At 44.1% G+C, this 15,649-nt stretch overlaps 1 protein-coding gene across 1 annotated transcript in view; it reads left to right on the forward strand.

Annotated features, from left to right (window-relative positions):
• Window positions 1–15,649, forward strand: part of DMD (dystrophin) — a 4,652,165-nt gene that overhangs the window by 201,218 nt on the left and 4,435,298 nt on the right. The window contains exon 6 of the mRNA XM_086934537.1: window positions 153–302. The gene's annotated coding sequence lies outside the window, so the exon portion shown is untranslated. The remainder of the gene's footprint in view (window positions 1–152; window positions 303–15,649) is intronic.

Below are 15,649 nucleotides of genomic sequence, written 5' to 3' on the forward strand. Positions count from 1 at the left end.
TTAGGTTTTGAGTTCTTTTAAACTGAATTATTTTTTCATAAACATTTGGCTTTCATCAACTATCTTAGTAACCACATTCTTTTCCTATGAATTTTAAGTGCTTTAGGGAAATTGATAATATGTGATACCTCACTCATGTAAACATTTTTTAGTCCCTAGAAGTTATAATGAGTCATCCTGAAGACAATCGGAATCAGATTCGCGAACTGGCCCAAACGTTAACAGATGGAAGAGTCCTAGATGAATTGATCAATGAAAAGCTGGAGGCTTTTAATACGCGGCGGGAAGAGCTCATACAAAAGGTACGTGGCTTCTTTATTTATCTGTCAAACACAACTGCACATCCTCATTTTTTTTTAATTGCCTTAAAAATGTTTTTGTTTCTAAGTGTGATATTCATAAACGTAGTTGTTGGTTCAACTTATATTTCCCTCTACTATAGGTAATTGAAATGTTCTTTTAGCAGTTTCCACACTTAAGCATACACAAACCATTTCAAGTTTCAAGGACTTCTGAAGGCTCTCTGTGCAGGGTATAATAAGCCCAAGACACATGTGTGTGCCTATAACAAGGGAGAGGGCCATTAACAATTGGTCGAGCCCAAGGCAGAAGGGCTTTAGAGCTATTAGAACATTTTTTCCTCCGAGTGTACAATGTTCCGAATAAACATGGCAAAACAATGAGACATAGCTGCCAAGGTTTGGTTGGCTTATGTGTGACATTCCAATGTGTGCAGTGCGTTTATGTGTGACATTTCAAGGCTTACGAGTGACACTTTACTGCGAGTGAATTACACCCTTTAGTTACAGGTGGTGGTTTAAAGGGGACTTGAAGAAACTGCAATAGCCTATAACCATCAAACAGTTGATGTTGATAGTTGCCTATCAGACCTGATCCTCTGATCCACAGAGGATTCATAAGTTGAACCTGGAAGCCTTCACTGTTTGTACCAGTCTCGCACTCTTAGAGTCTCCCCCTCCTTGCCACTCACTCCTTTCATTCCTCAATTTGTTTCGCACTTTCTCTCATGTCCACACTCCGTTGTCTCATTCTTTACTCCCTTTGACCTTCTCCTCCGTTTCTGTCTGAAGAGAATCCAATGTGATTATAGAAGTGTGTGAACTCTGAGCTTCTCAGGTTTGATTTCTTAATTGTATACCATCATTTTTACGTGGTAGCGGTTGAGCACAGCTGTGGCCTTGAAGAAGATTGTGACCCCTTCTATGCAAAGGATGAGCCACCCGAACTGGATATTTTGTGTTTTATGCAAATATGTTGTTAAGGTTCTAAAAAATGTTTACCTTTTTAAATGTACGTACAGCTGGTAAAAAAAACACGTTTTGTCAGATGGCTGTAAAGGAGCGGCTTACCTTAGGGTGGAAATGCAAGCACACGCTCAGTGGAGTCTTGACAGTGAATGCCTAGCTCTTCTGTAAATTTATTCGCCAGCCTAAGCAACTCTCCAGATGGTCCGAATCCTACTTTACAACTCTTTTCAAGACTCGTGGCAGTCCTGGATCGCTCATGAAATTGTGCCTTTGGCAGAAAACAAACAGGCAATGAAGGTGCTCACTGCTGACTGCAGCACAAGAAGGATGAGACCGGAGAGTGTCAGTGACTGTGAAACACAGTCGTGATGAGGCTCCGGCAGCCGGTCCCAAACACTGTCAGCTCAGCCTGAGGAGAGTGAGCTACATACAGTCTGACGCTACAAACGTAAAGGTTTATTTCTAAAAAGGTTGTATATTACTGGGAGGTACTGTGAGCTACAGCAACGAGTCTCCAGCAGCCGTTTCAGTTGTGAGGCATCAAGATGAGAGGGGAGGCAACTGGTGGGGCTGCAAGCAGCAGTGGGTTGACAAACTTTACCTTAAAAAACATAACTGCCAGCCGTTCTCCCCTCACCCCTAGCGAAGTCCTGTCCTGTCTCTAAAAATGGACACAAAGCTGCATTCACGTGAATGCCGCCCCACTGCTGCAGCCAGCGAGCCAAGCGCAGCAGAGCTGAAACCAGCATCGCAGATAATATAAGATCCATGTAAACTGTTAATTATAATCTCAAAACATATTCAACACCACGGCAGCAGTGCACTGCAGTGTGCTGTAATGCAGTCTGTAACACACACACAGTGAGCCCACAGTCATTTCTCTGGCACTCTGTCTCTCAGCGCGAGTTTGATGCGATGGCGGTGAGCCACACCGGTCGCGCCCGCACATCACTGCTGCTGCCCGCAATGGCCGAGATTTCAACTCATGCGTGGCCATGATGTTGAGAGTATTGATTCTTGCCGTCCGGTCCAACGCCGGTAATATGCGCATCCAGCAGTGCACTTATTATGCTGCATCTCTGGGATGTGGACAGCACTCCGCACACACCATTCCAGTGGAGTCCCCCACCGCATCCTGAATCCAACCTCACTGCCTGACAGCGCCAGCAGCGCGGGCGGGAATATCTAAGGCCAGAGGCAGCAGGGCTAAAAGAAGTAACATTGTAGCAGGCAGCATAAGTTTATTAACTGTTTACTGAGCCTGCTGGCAAGTCTCTGCGGGGAGCAGCAGTGCTGGCGCGCGCTAGCAGCCTGGCAAACAGTTTCAGCATTGGTACAGCAGAGTGAGACAGTGCCATTTAAATGTGTGACAATGCATTTCAATGCGGTGATGCAGAACACCACACTGAAATGCGTTAGAGTCACACCTGATGCGTGATACTTGGCAGTCCTGTTGAGATAATCACTGTAATTTTGGGATAGAATTTCTCTAGTAGCCACTATTTGCCTTTGTCACTCCATTGTATTCAGTGGAGCTCCAAAACTGTAAATACTCTAATTGAAGATTAAAATATGCATTGAACAATTATTTTGGAATTAATCTGCCCAAAGATGCATTGGAAACAGATTAGTACCTTCATTAAACCCCACTGATCTTCTCCTTTATAACACCTAACTAAAATTTTACAAAAGTTGGAAACATAAATTCGTATACTTACAACTATGATTGACATTTTTTAAGCTTTACTGGGTTTACCAAAATCCTCGAGAGTAATCATGGAAATCTATCTAAAGGAAGACTTCCTTCATTTTAACAACTCCTCTAAACTCTAGTTGGTGTCAATCCTTAGTTTATTGAAAGCTTTTATTTTCTTCTTTCTTTTTGCTAGAAAAAATATTTCACTGACTGTGAAACACTGTCCCTTGCACCTCCTTGAATGACTACACTGTACCCTTCCCATTTTGACTCTGGGCACAAAGGGGTCTATTAGAATAGCGGGCGGATCACCACCGTCATTCCTCCCCGCCCGCCTACCATTACCCCGTCATATTACGATGGTGGGGGGACCCAGGCGGCCGGAAAGACCGTCCGCCGGCAATCAACCGGGAGACAAGTCGACCGGGCGTAGAAGGGGTATAATATAGTGGCGGTGTCTGCAAGACACCGCCATCCATATTATAATGCAGGCGGAGATGTGCCTTTCCATGGCGGCAACGAAAGACATGCAGTTCCTGAATATGGGGGCCCGTTGCGGGCCCCCAGGGTGTTGGGGGATGGGGGTGCACATTGGAGGTACCTATGGTACTCCCCTGCATTTACATGAACATCGTGGCAGGCACCGAGCAGTGCCTGCCACAATGTGCATGTAAATGCACAAGGTGCATCCACAGCATCTTGGCGGGCGGTGCTGTGAGCACTGCCCGCCACAATGTTGTGGATGGGGAATGCCACCGCGGCGGTGGCATCCTAATTGCTGTTGCGGGACGCCACACCACTGGCGGCCGGTCCCAGCACTGATAGGGTGGCAGGTGGACGAAAGTCTGCCAGCCATCCTAATAGACCCCTTAGTTCCAACAAACTTTTCGAAAGCATATTTATGTGTCTTTTAATGCCATATAAGTGCATAAAATCTGAATAATTTATTAGTTCTGATCTTATGGTGTTCATGCTAAATGTTTATGAATTTTGACAAGGAGTGCATGTTTTCTTAAATAATAGTTGTTTTACATAGTATTCGACATCAGTACAGCTTTTCACGTTGCATGTTTGCCTACTGGTTGCATACTCCTGTATCTGTCCTCCCTTCCAACTCCTTCAGGTTTGCTCTCAATATTTTCAAACTAATCAAACATTTTTTTTACTTTCATGCTCTACATACAAAAGCAGATCTTCTATTGTTTTTTTCTAGTAGTGGACTTCTACTTGTCTAGGTATGACTAAAGGTACAAAAACACCAATCACATGTCTGCTCGTGGATGCAGCGCTCGAAGTTTACTTTTTTGTTTTTATATTTAGCAGTTTAAACGACTGCTAGGCTCTATGTAGTAACTATATAGTGAAGCCAATATATAGACCCTCAAATTATTACTCAATTGAGGTAGAGCATCCTGAATTGCACCAAACTTGGCTTATAAAACATCAAGCACAAAGTCAGAAACTAACTTTTAGCCTATCTTTCACGTTATTTCCTAACAATAGCAGATGTGTAACACAGTTAACAGATGCTTTTAACAGCATTTATATAAGTATTTACCATGTATACATTACTAAATCTCAAATATGTTTGGCTGTTGTCATGAGGAAATCTCAGTGAGATAATATAATGTTGTTATGAAAATCATGATCTATTGTAAACATGTATGTGGCTTCCATTGCCAGCTCTTAGTCATTGACATACTGCACAAGAAAAAAAGAGTAGATACTCTAATGTTGTGAGCGTGTATAAGTGGCTCCAAAAAGTTGATTGCAGGCTACCAGTAGCTCGCAAAAACCTTCAGAGTAGCTCTCAGCCTTGAGTTCGCTTTTAACTAATGTCTGCAATAATTAAATGTTGTGTGTGTTTTTTTAAAGTTAAGGCAAGGCTATGTTTATTTAGCATTATTATTAGGCTGCCGATATCAAAGCTTGATAATGTGCAGTGCTCCATTCAGATGTATAACCCATGTCGGTCACACAGGTTCAGAACTGAAGCACTGAGGTATTTAACTCTTAAATAAAAGTCCATCTCGGGGGCGTGGCATGGACGGCGTTGGTAATGGCCGCCTAGCCTGTTCACTGCTGCGCAGGGGAGCGAACTTTCCGACTTCAGGGGCAATAATACCGACTCTGAAACCGCATGGACGGAAGAATCGAACTCCGGACCGGCTGAGGCACACTCGGTTCGAGTTTGAGCTCCTAGAACCCGCGGGATGTACCTTTTTTCCCAACTTGATGTAACGCGAGTGGAGATGAGGCTCGGAGCAGCGCGCTGACAGGGTGTACGCCGCATGTTGGGAAACAGCGGAACAAAGAGCCACGCACGAAGGTGAGGTGAGCCTCAGATGATGCGTCCATTAGTGGCTGAATCTCCGGAGTGAAGCAATTTATCCGGTTTTTGGTAAATTCATCGAGAATTGCTCCTTATGCCCGGCTGCTTTGTCTGTCCCTAAGATGGCCGCCCGTTATCTGCCTCATTCATAGCGCGCTACAAATGTACTGCTACACTGCTAATATCCAGCGAAATGCTCCAACAGCCTAGCGATTCTGCCCCACACCTATCTAGAGGAGAACCCTGATAAAGGGAGTGTATTACCATCTGCGAAGTGCCAAAAATTCGAGGGAGCCTGTCTTCAATAGCGCCTGACCCCAAAATGGCGACTGTGGTAAAATTTTATCAGCTTTTTCGGCGCGAAAATAAGAAAGACATGAGGAAACTGTGAACTTTAAAAACTGTGAACTTTGAAAAATAAGCCCTACAGAACCAAGGTGCCCTACCTTAACCTACCATTCCTAATGCTACAAGTGGCACAAATGGATGCAGTCACAAATAGAGCAAGACAAATGAGCAATATCCAATATTCAAGAATGTGTCATTTTGGGTAGTGCTAGCTTACCATACATACCAATAGAAAGCCAAAGGACTAGCGCAAGAGGTCCGGACCATCACTGGAGCACACCGACATAATCTGCCAGCACTCTGAGCTCTAAGACACAGCCTTTGGGTCTCTGTTAGACAATCTAACATAACCAGTGCCCTAACACCCCACAGGTCGTCCTGTCCTTCTTGCCAACTGGAGGGCCATCGCAGTAGCGCCAACCAAACACGAAACTCCTTCAAAATGGCGGGAAAGAGACGAGAAGAAAAACAACAAAAAGGTGAAGCATGAACTCTCTTTGTCAGACTCTCCTATTAAATCGAAGGCAGACGTTAGTAGTACCCTAGAAGTAATCCTGAGAAAACTAGCAGAAGTACACAACCTAGCAAAATCAACCAAATCCAATACTGACTCTATGCAGCTGGAATTTACTGCAATTAGAGCTGACATGAGCTCTGTACACAAAAGCATAGATGAAGCGGAACAAAGAATTAGCGACTTGGAAGACAGAACCAATACTGCATCCAACTCCATACAGCAACTCCAGGGGTCAACAGCCCAGCTCAGACGCCAGATCTCGGAGTTAGAGGACAGAAATAGGAGGGGAAACGTGCGCATTTTTGGAATCCCAGAAAATGCAGAGAAAGACGCAAATTCCTGTGTAGACTTTCTAGAAGCTTGGATTCCGAAAATAACAGGGATTTCCTTCCCCCACGAATTTGAACTCGACAGAGCCCACAGGGTACCAAGTTACATCCCTCACGGATACAGAGGCCCGCGTCCACTGATATGCAAGCCGCTGAGGTACCAACATACCGAGGATATACTTCAATTCGCAACACGCAACCACAAGGTCACTTGGGAGGGACATAACATAACTTTCACCCAGGACTACTCGAAAGACACACTCGAAGTCCGGAAGGGCTTCCTGGCCCTGAGAGAAAAACTTAGATCGAAAGGTATTCAGTACTCCTTTGCTGGTCCGGCGAAATTCAGAATCACCATACAAGGCAAACCGAAATTCTTCACGGACCCTAATGCATTGGCGTAATTCATCGGAGACTCTCCACCGCAGAACATGGACTCGTCCAACAGCACATCAAACAAGCGGAAGACAAACTCGCAAAAAAATATAAACTCGGATTCTGGTCAAGGGAGACTCTATCATAATAGCCTTAAGCCTCAATCTTGATGTCTCTAATGATCTTATTGATCGGGTTCTATTCCCGTAGATAGAAAGTCAACCTAGTAATCATCTATTAGCAGTCGATCATCCTGCTGCCTCTTCCGACTCAGTTATTGTTGATGTTTCGAATTGAATTGTTTGACTCCGTCAGGTAAGACCACTCAGTGTACATGCCCAAGGTCACCTCACGCATCCATTAATTTTCCTATCACATGCCATAGCACATGACTTGCTTTGTGTTCTTTCAACCGAAAACGGGGCAAATGCTCTGTTCCATAGTCATTACCACCATTACCTTACCAGGGTGTTAGAGATTTTCAGGGATTATGTCTGTATCTATAGAAAGTTTCCTCATGTTATCTTGTTTTCAATTGCGCATGTCTTAGACATGCAAAGTCTATATAGTAGGCACGACTGAACAGACATGGTTAGCAAGCTTTTAGTTAATAAGTTTATACCCTACACTGTATAGTTAAGTTTCATGATCTTCCCCATGATCACTGACTCACAACTTACTATATACAGCTTACTATATACAGCTGGTCCTTCACGACGCTTAGCAAAGTACATTAAAGAGTTGGTTATTGTTTCCTGTTACATCCACCATTCTAAACCCTTTCCTGCGTCGCAGGGGGACGGTAATGCCGTCGCAGTTCCTAAGTTCTTTTGAGAGGGGAGGTGGGAGGGGGGGGGAAGTAGAGGGAGTAATAAAGGGAGGAGGGGGGGGAAGGGGGGAAAAGGGGAAGAAAAAAATCTGGATTGTTTCAGTATGCTTTCTGTGTTTATGGTTAATGCTTTCTCTCACCTATATGTCTACAAAAGTACTAATTACCGATATTTCAAATAGGCCCCCACAGAGCACTCATGGCGGTCTAACTAACCATACTATCAGCCTATTCCCCAAAATAGACCACAGTAACATATTCCACACAAACTAAAAATACGTTAGCTCAACCTATACCACTGTAACAGCAGCACATGCGAGACAGAGCCTACCCAGCGAAACAGCTCACTCATTCATACTCAACACTCACTTAATACTCTCTATCTTAATCTTTACCAATATGCCACCTGAACAAGAGCGGCAGCCTAGTACCCAATGACTCGTAATACTATATTTCGGAGGGCCTTAATATTGTCTCCTTCAACGTTAAAGGCCTCAACCACCCGGTCAAAAGGAGAAAAGTTCTGGAGTACCTGTCCAAATCCAAGTGCGACATCCTCCTCCTGCAGGAGACTAAACTGTCAAAGGATGACGCTGAATTTATAAACCAACATTGGATCTCTCACAATCTCTGCTCTCCAGCAGTTAGCAAAAAGAGGGGGGTCCTCACACTAATAGCTAAGAAATCCAACATTTCCGTAGTTTCACACACTCACGATGACGATGGCCGCTTCATCATGGCACACCTTCAGAGAAACGAAGATCATATCCACGTCATGAACATATATGGCCCCAATAGTGACGACCCAGAGTTCTGGTATTCATTAGCCCCGACCCTAGAATGCGTACCCCAGGGAGAATTACTAATTGTGGGAGGTGACTTCAACCTGCCGCTAGACCCAATCACCGACCGTCAATCGAATTGCTCCTACCACCCTACACGATCGCATATTAGTTTACACCGTCTATGCTCCAGTTTCAATCTACACGACTCGTGGAGACTCCAACATCCTGACGGCCGAGACTACACCTTCTACTCGCCTCCTCACAATTCCTACTCGAGGATAGATTATATCCTCATTAATAGCCCCTTCACACACCTCATCGAGGAAATTAGTATTGCCCCCAAATTGATTTCTGACCACTCAAGCATTCAGACCAAACTAGTGGGCTCCAGTTCCATTCTCCCCCCTAAGAGATGGAGATTCAATGACGAAATATTTTCTGAACCGGAAAACAAGCAAAAGATCGAGGCTGCCATCCTAGACTACCTCAAACAAAATGACACCCCTGAATCGGAAATCGCGACTGTATGGGAGGCACTCAAGGCCACTTTGAGAGGGGTAATCATAGGCATTCGAGCACAAGCTAACAAAAAATTAAACAAGGAATTGACCACTCTGGAAGATAACATTAAAAACCTAGAAACCGCTCATATGGCAGATCTTCAAAATTCTCTGATTTTAAATGACCTCACTAGACTGAAATATGAATACAACTCGATACTCAGTAGAAGGGCGGGGTCTGGGTCAATAAGTTCAAGGCTCTAAGGACTTGTGAGGGCAACAGAGCTGGAAAGATTTTGGCATCATATCTAAAACATACAAAAAAGCAATTCAACATCGCCTCAGTTAAAGATAATAACAATGTCATCCAAACGAAGCAGGACCTAATTCTCCATACCTTTAAATCATTTTACCAAGACCTGTACAAGAATAATCTAGACTTTAACTCGGAAGAGTGTGACAGGTACCTAAACTCACTGGGCCTTCCTAAACTCAACGATGCTGACAAGGCCACACTGAACTCTCCACTTACTCTACAGGAAGTATCAGCGTCAATTAAAACCCTTAAATGTAAGAAAGCACCGGGCCCTGACAGATTCTCGGCCAGCTTTTACAAAGAACTCACGAACTCCCTGAGCCCGACTCTTCTAAAACTATTCCATTCCTTTAGCGTAACGAAAGGTATAACCAAATCGATGAGTGAAGCTACCATTATAGTCATCCCTAAAGAAGGTAAAGACCCGCTGCTGACCAAAAATTACAGGCCAATCTCCCTAATTAACTTAGATTGCAAAATATACGCAAAGATTCTCGCCACACGGCTAAACTCACAACTCCCAAAGCTAATTAGTACATCACAAGTAGGTTTCATGAAACAGCATATGTCTAACGATAATACAAGGATCCTCTGTCACGTCATTGAAAAAGCCAGACTACTCGCAGCCCCCACCGTAGCTATTACTCTCGACGCAGAGAAGGCGTTCGACAGAGTCTCCTGGCTTTTCCTCAAGAGCTGTATGTCTGTCTTTAACCTTAGGGAAACCTTTACTGATTTGGTGATGGCCCTATACCTTTCACCATCCGCACGCATTGCTATAAATGGTTCATTGTCGGACCCCTTTTCTCTGGAACAAGGGACGAGGCAGGGTTGCCCCCTCTCCCCTTCACTCTTTCTCTTGGCAATGGAACCCCTAATTGCTAATATTAAAATAAATGAAAATATCAGGTGTGAACTTTGGGGATAAGTGTGTCAAACTGTCCGCCTATGCGGACGATATCCTGATTGTAACAGAATCACCAGATACCTCCATCCCTGCACTAACGACTACCATTGACACTTACTCCACCCATTCAGGGTACAAACTCAATCGGGATAAGTCAGAGGTTAAGCCACTCAATATTTTAACGCCCAAAGAAGTGCTGGGAAACTCAGGTCTCTGTTGGCAACCAGAGTTTGTGAAATACCTAGGTATTGAATTCGGTGACTCCCTTATGGAGACCCTCCAACGGAATGAAAAGATAACTTTAAGCAAAATCAAGACCCAACTAGAGGGTTGGTCCCCTCGCTTCATTACTTGGTGGGGCAGAGTTGAGACCATCAAGATGATGATATCACCTCTAGTTAATTACCTCATATCTATGCTCCCTCTAACCCTTACACCAGACTTCTACCACAAATTAGACATGGCTATCTCAAATTTCCTTTGGAAAGGGAAAAGGGCTAGAATCAGCATAAAAAAGCTACGCTTAGATAAAACCGCAGGTGGGGTCAATTTGCCAGATTTTAAAAGGTATGAAGCCGCCTTTTTAGCCAAGCAGGGAGCCCACTGGCTCGCACCTTCACCTGACTATACTCCAGTGTGGCTAGAAATCGAGAAAGAAATTCTAGACGGTATTGCCCCTAGCGCGTCTCTCTCGTCAAATCTAAACAAACTAACCCACTCTAAATCAATATTTCATAATACCAAATCTGCTCTTCTAAAGTTTGACAGAATCCTAGAAAACAGCATACGGGGCTCACAATGGAAATCCTTATGGAACAACCGTAACATTTTGTACAAGGGTAAACCTCTACACCAGAGGTCTTCAAACTGTGGGGCGCGCCCCCCTGGGGGGGCGTGGATGTGTTCCCAGGGGGGCGCAAATGGGCCTACAATTACATGTAAATGAAGCTAGCCTGGAAGCGGGAAAGGCGCGTTTCCAGGCTGTCTTCACTTATATGAAGCAGTTACACTGCAAAGTGAGGGCAGTGTGGTGTTCATACAGTCTGTTTCAATGGTGACGAGTTATTGTTGTTTTCTGTTTTACGAAGAGGGCTGTTTCCTGTAAAATAGAGGCAAAGATGGAGCATTGCAAAGTTTTCATCTTACTTGAGGAGCACATCATTAATTAGGACATGCTTAGTATATGCCTGGAAAGCGTTAGTTGCTTTGGCCAGCATTTTTAAATTGACTGCATAACGCTCTAAGGTAAACATCGAAAGCAATTGCATTACATGATGGAAGATTGCTTTTCTCACAGGTTCTAGGACCAGTATTTAAAAATCTGATTGCACCCATATGAGAGTGTTTTCTCCTCCTTTGTGCTTGCCCATTGATAAAATCTTTAAACTGCGATAAGGAATTATTAATTTCTCTTTTAAGGGTTGGATTGTTCTCCTCTGTATTCCAGTGAAGGAAGTGCGTTTTTTTCTTCGAATTTTACTTGCACTTTACTGTTGAAAGTTATGTATTCTGGTTCTGTTTAATTGTGATTGCAGGTGTTGGTGTGTATGAAAGAGAGCTATGTATGTAGCAGGGTTATTTAAAATCTATGCCTGCTTATGCTTGTCTCAGAGAAAGCTACATAATTGTAAGTGTTATTTACTGTGTGCGAGAGGAGGTGCTTGTGTGTGTGCATGCATGTATGTGTAAGAGAGTGCTGTATATGTAGAAGGTTACTTACAAATATGTGTCTGGCTGTCAACTTTTTACTTAATCGTATCAAATGCAAGGACAGTCAAGAACTAGCAAAGCTCTGAGTACCAGTGGCGTAAACAAGCCCCTGCAACCATGTCGGTGCGGGGGACCCGAGCTTCGAGGTCCCCCACCGGCACTTGGCAGGCCCAAGGGCCTGAGAGCTCCGGACTGGGTCTGGAGCGTTGGTGGGGTGAAGGAGGTGGGGGGGGGGGGCTGCTTGTAGTTTGCAGGGGGGACCCCTATATAAAATAAGTGCTTTAAGAATACACCTTTTAGCAATAAGCATTCAGATTATGTCTAGTGAAAATATTTTAATAAGTGTCCATTTAAAGAGTGCACTCCTTTTAACAGACACATATATAACATCTCTGAATAAATATTTGCCACCACTAAGCTGAGTGACTGCATTAAAAGCTACACTAACCCCAAAGCAGCCTTTAAATGTGGTGGTTAGCTGTTGCACACATTTCTTTCAGGTAGCAGGCACCTTGGTGAGAAGGCATGTTTCTTCTTTAGTTCCCTATTACATGTTTCTAAGCACGGGAGACCTACACACCATCTTTGAGTGGGCACCGGACACCAGTCATGGCAGTCTTCCTATGAAAAAGAACATGGGTGCATGTTCCTTGTTAGCATTAGGGCCCAAGTCACCAGTGTTGAGCACACACGGAACAGGGCCTAAGCAACAGAGGGGGAAGAGGGAGCCAAATGTGCTTTTTTTCATTGTTTTTATCGCATGAGGAAGCAGAAAGCCTGCGTTGGGCATCTGGCCTGAAAGCAAAAGCCCTGTTTATTAGGCAGAGAAGATGGCCTGCTTCAGAGAGCTGTGGGTATCATTGGTGCTGCAGTTGCAGGGAGTACTTGCTGGGCCAGTGTTTCTTTGAGCCGTAAAATGATGGCCCAAGGGAGGGGAAAATTAAGCAGAGGAGACACCTTGATTTGGGCATCAGAGAGGGAGATGGATGATGAGACATGGGAGAGAGAGGGATGGTGTGAGATGGGAGCCCATGTTAGTAAACATAAGAAGCATCAGTAAGGCAGTACCTATAATTAGTGAAATGGGCACAGTGACACTTTTACACAGGGGCCCAATCAATCAATTATGAATGTTTTGCAATACTAAGTGGGCATGGGGGTTTCTTTTCCTTCATAGCATTAGGGCAGATGGCACCCTTGGCACTAAAAATGGGTGGGGGAGCAGTGTGCAGCAGCTCATTTTCGTCCAGAAACAAACCAGCCTTATTTGAAGATTGAAATGATGGTCACACATGGTGGGGAAGGAGTGAAAGAAGAGGAGATAGCCTGCTGCTCGGTACCCCACCATCATTAGTGCAGCAGGTGGAGTACATTGGGCCCCACAGCACGGAAATTATGGGCAGTAGTTTTTTTTCTCAATTCTGTTCTTGTTTGATGCTGTTGCTTTTTTATAAGCTTGCATCTAGTGTGGATTACAAACTGCAGACGAGTACCCCAAAAATGATCTCATGATTGCTGCCATCTACGATCATCCCTCCTCCTACTATCCAAATCTTTGCAATATAGTTTTGGAGGGGGGCCTCACTTCAAAAGATTTTGCTAAGGGGGGGCTCAGAGCAAAAAAGTTTGAAGACCTCTGCTCTACACAATGCGTCATGGATCAAAAAAGGCATACTGTTCCCATATCAACTATTTGCGGGGTCATACTCTATTCCATTCAGCGACTTGCAAATCAAATATGATCTTGAACCAATTGAATTTTACAACTTTCTAAACGTAAAAACAGCACTGTCCAAAACCAAACTCTCCCTGACACCACCCTTCCTCCCATCATACCTTGCCAGATTAAACAGACTAGGCCATCAGGTTTCCTTCCTCTATAGACTCAGTCGTCCCCAACAATCTAGCCTCACTGCCCCAATCACACAATTCTGGAATAACCTTTCGTCCAGGCCAATCACAGAATTAGATTGGACCAGTACATGGGTATCTTGCACGAGACACAAAATCAGCCCTACACTATCTTATAAAGACACATTGTTTTATTCACAATGTGCTAGTATCATGTATATACGTCACTTTAAACATACATTGATCAGTGACTATTTAGTAGTGCCCCAAAGGTTGGGAAAGGGGGGAGGGTTTGTGATACGTGTGGGTAATAGGTGAAGGAAAAGAGGGTTTTCAGTGACAGTAAAAATCGGCGAATAGGAGTAATTCAATGTAGTTACATATCAATGTACCCATACAAAACGACCAACAGGTTCATAAAAATTCTTTCACAAAAATCATACTCCAAAAGCACAACTAATGAGAGCAATAGGGTGTGGAGTTGACTGCATAAACCAAAATGATGTCGGCGTTTCGACCCTCGTTCGCAGATGTGGGTTTGAATCTTGCCGTGGGGTCTTCTTCAGGACTGGGGAGATGGGGGCACGTGACCTAGTTAGTGTACAAATATACACGTATTAGTGTGGGGAAAGAAATTCCCATATATTACTCAGGCTTAAAAAACACACCAATCTATTGATGAAAGTGGCTGACAGTTAGCAAAATCTTGTTGAATGCATATAATTCAAACAATGTGTCGCCACGAGTACGACTTGTTCAACCAATGGATGTATTGATAATCCTCAATCGAAAACATTATGCACAAAAAAGGAGGGAAGCAGTCTGAAGATAGGTCTCACCGCACTTGGGCAACCCATCCAAAATACCAATGAGCTATACGTGAATTAGCAACAAACGCTAATATGTTGATCGACACTGTACAATCCAATCCATGGATACCAAATATACCGGTTAAAAAGTCTAACTTGGAGAGGTTATAACTTACCACCGAGGTGGTGTGCAAAGGGACCCGTTAGGTGGAGGGTAGATATCGGTAGTCGATCTGTAAATTAAAATTAGGGTCTTATTATACTGATAGTGTATTTTACAAAAAGTGCAAAAATCACCGCATGGTAGGGGACTTACCGAGGTATCACTCGGAACCGCCTAATGAATTATTGGTCGGGGGTCCGTAGAAGCATCAGACGGGAAAGTAACTCTAAATGTAAAGAAGTATAGAGAGAGCCTTTAAAAAAACTGTCCCCGCAGGGCCGGGAAGGTTAGAGCAAAAAGCAAAAAACAAAAAGCAAAGACCAATCTAGAAACTTACCCGACAGCCGTGTTGCTTCAACTCTCGGCGTGGGGTAGCAGGCACTCGCGCTGTGGCGTCGAGTCCGTGGCAGGACTGGATCAGGGGGTAAAAGAGTATGCAAAGCGTTACTAGTCTGCTGGGAAGGCGCGGACTGAACGCATGAACTCAGAGAAATGCTGGCGCTTACCGGGGTGAGGAATTAATCCGGAGCCGTTCACTGCTCGCCGGGGGAATGGCGAAGCAGAGTTCCGCTTACAGGGACGTTGTCAAGGTTACACGGCACGTGATTAATAGGCATGGTGGACAGACTCGATGAGTTAGTGAGTTGCATAAAGTCAGGCACTTGTTGGAAACACATATACTGATTGCTCCCCATAACGCTTAGTGGGTTAGTGCAAATTGTTGATATAGCCATTAAAGGTGACTGAAAATAACATATTCAAAAATGACGTAGCGACTGGATGGAATCCGGTAACGGGATGGAGGTATTAATAGCCAAACCAAAAATAGGCAATTGGGTACATATAGGTGGAGCAGATTACGTGCATATGAGTGAATGCATCGATTAGGGGATAAATGTGAACCTCCAAAGACA

The sequence above is a fragment of the Lissotriton vulgaris genome, chromosome 8, assembly GCF_964263255.1.
Source record: "Lissotriton vulgaris chromosome 8, aLisVul1.2, whole genome shotgun sequence".
Classification (NCBI taxonomy): Eukaryota; Metazoa; Chordata; class Amphibia; order Caudata; family Salamandridae; genus Lissotriton; species Lissotriton vulgaris.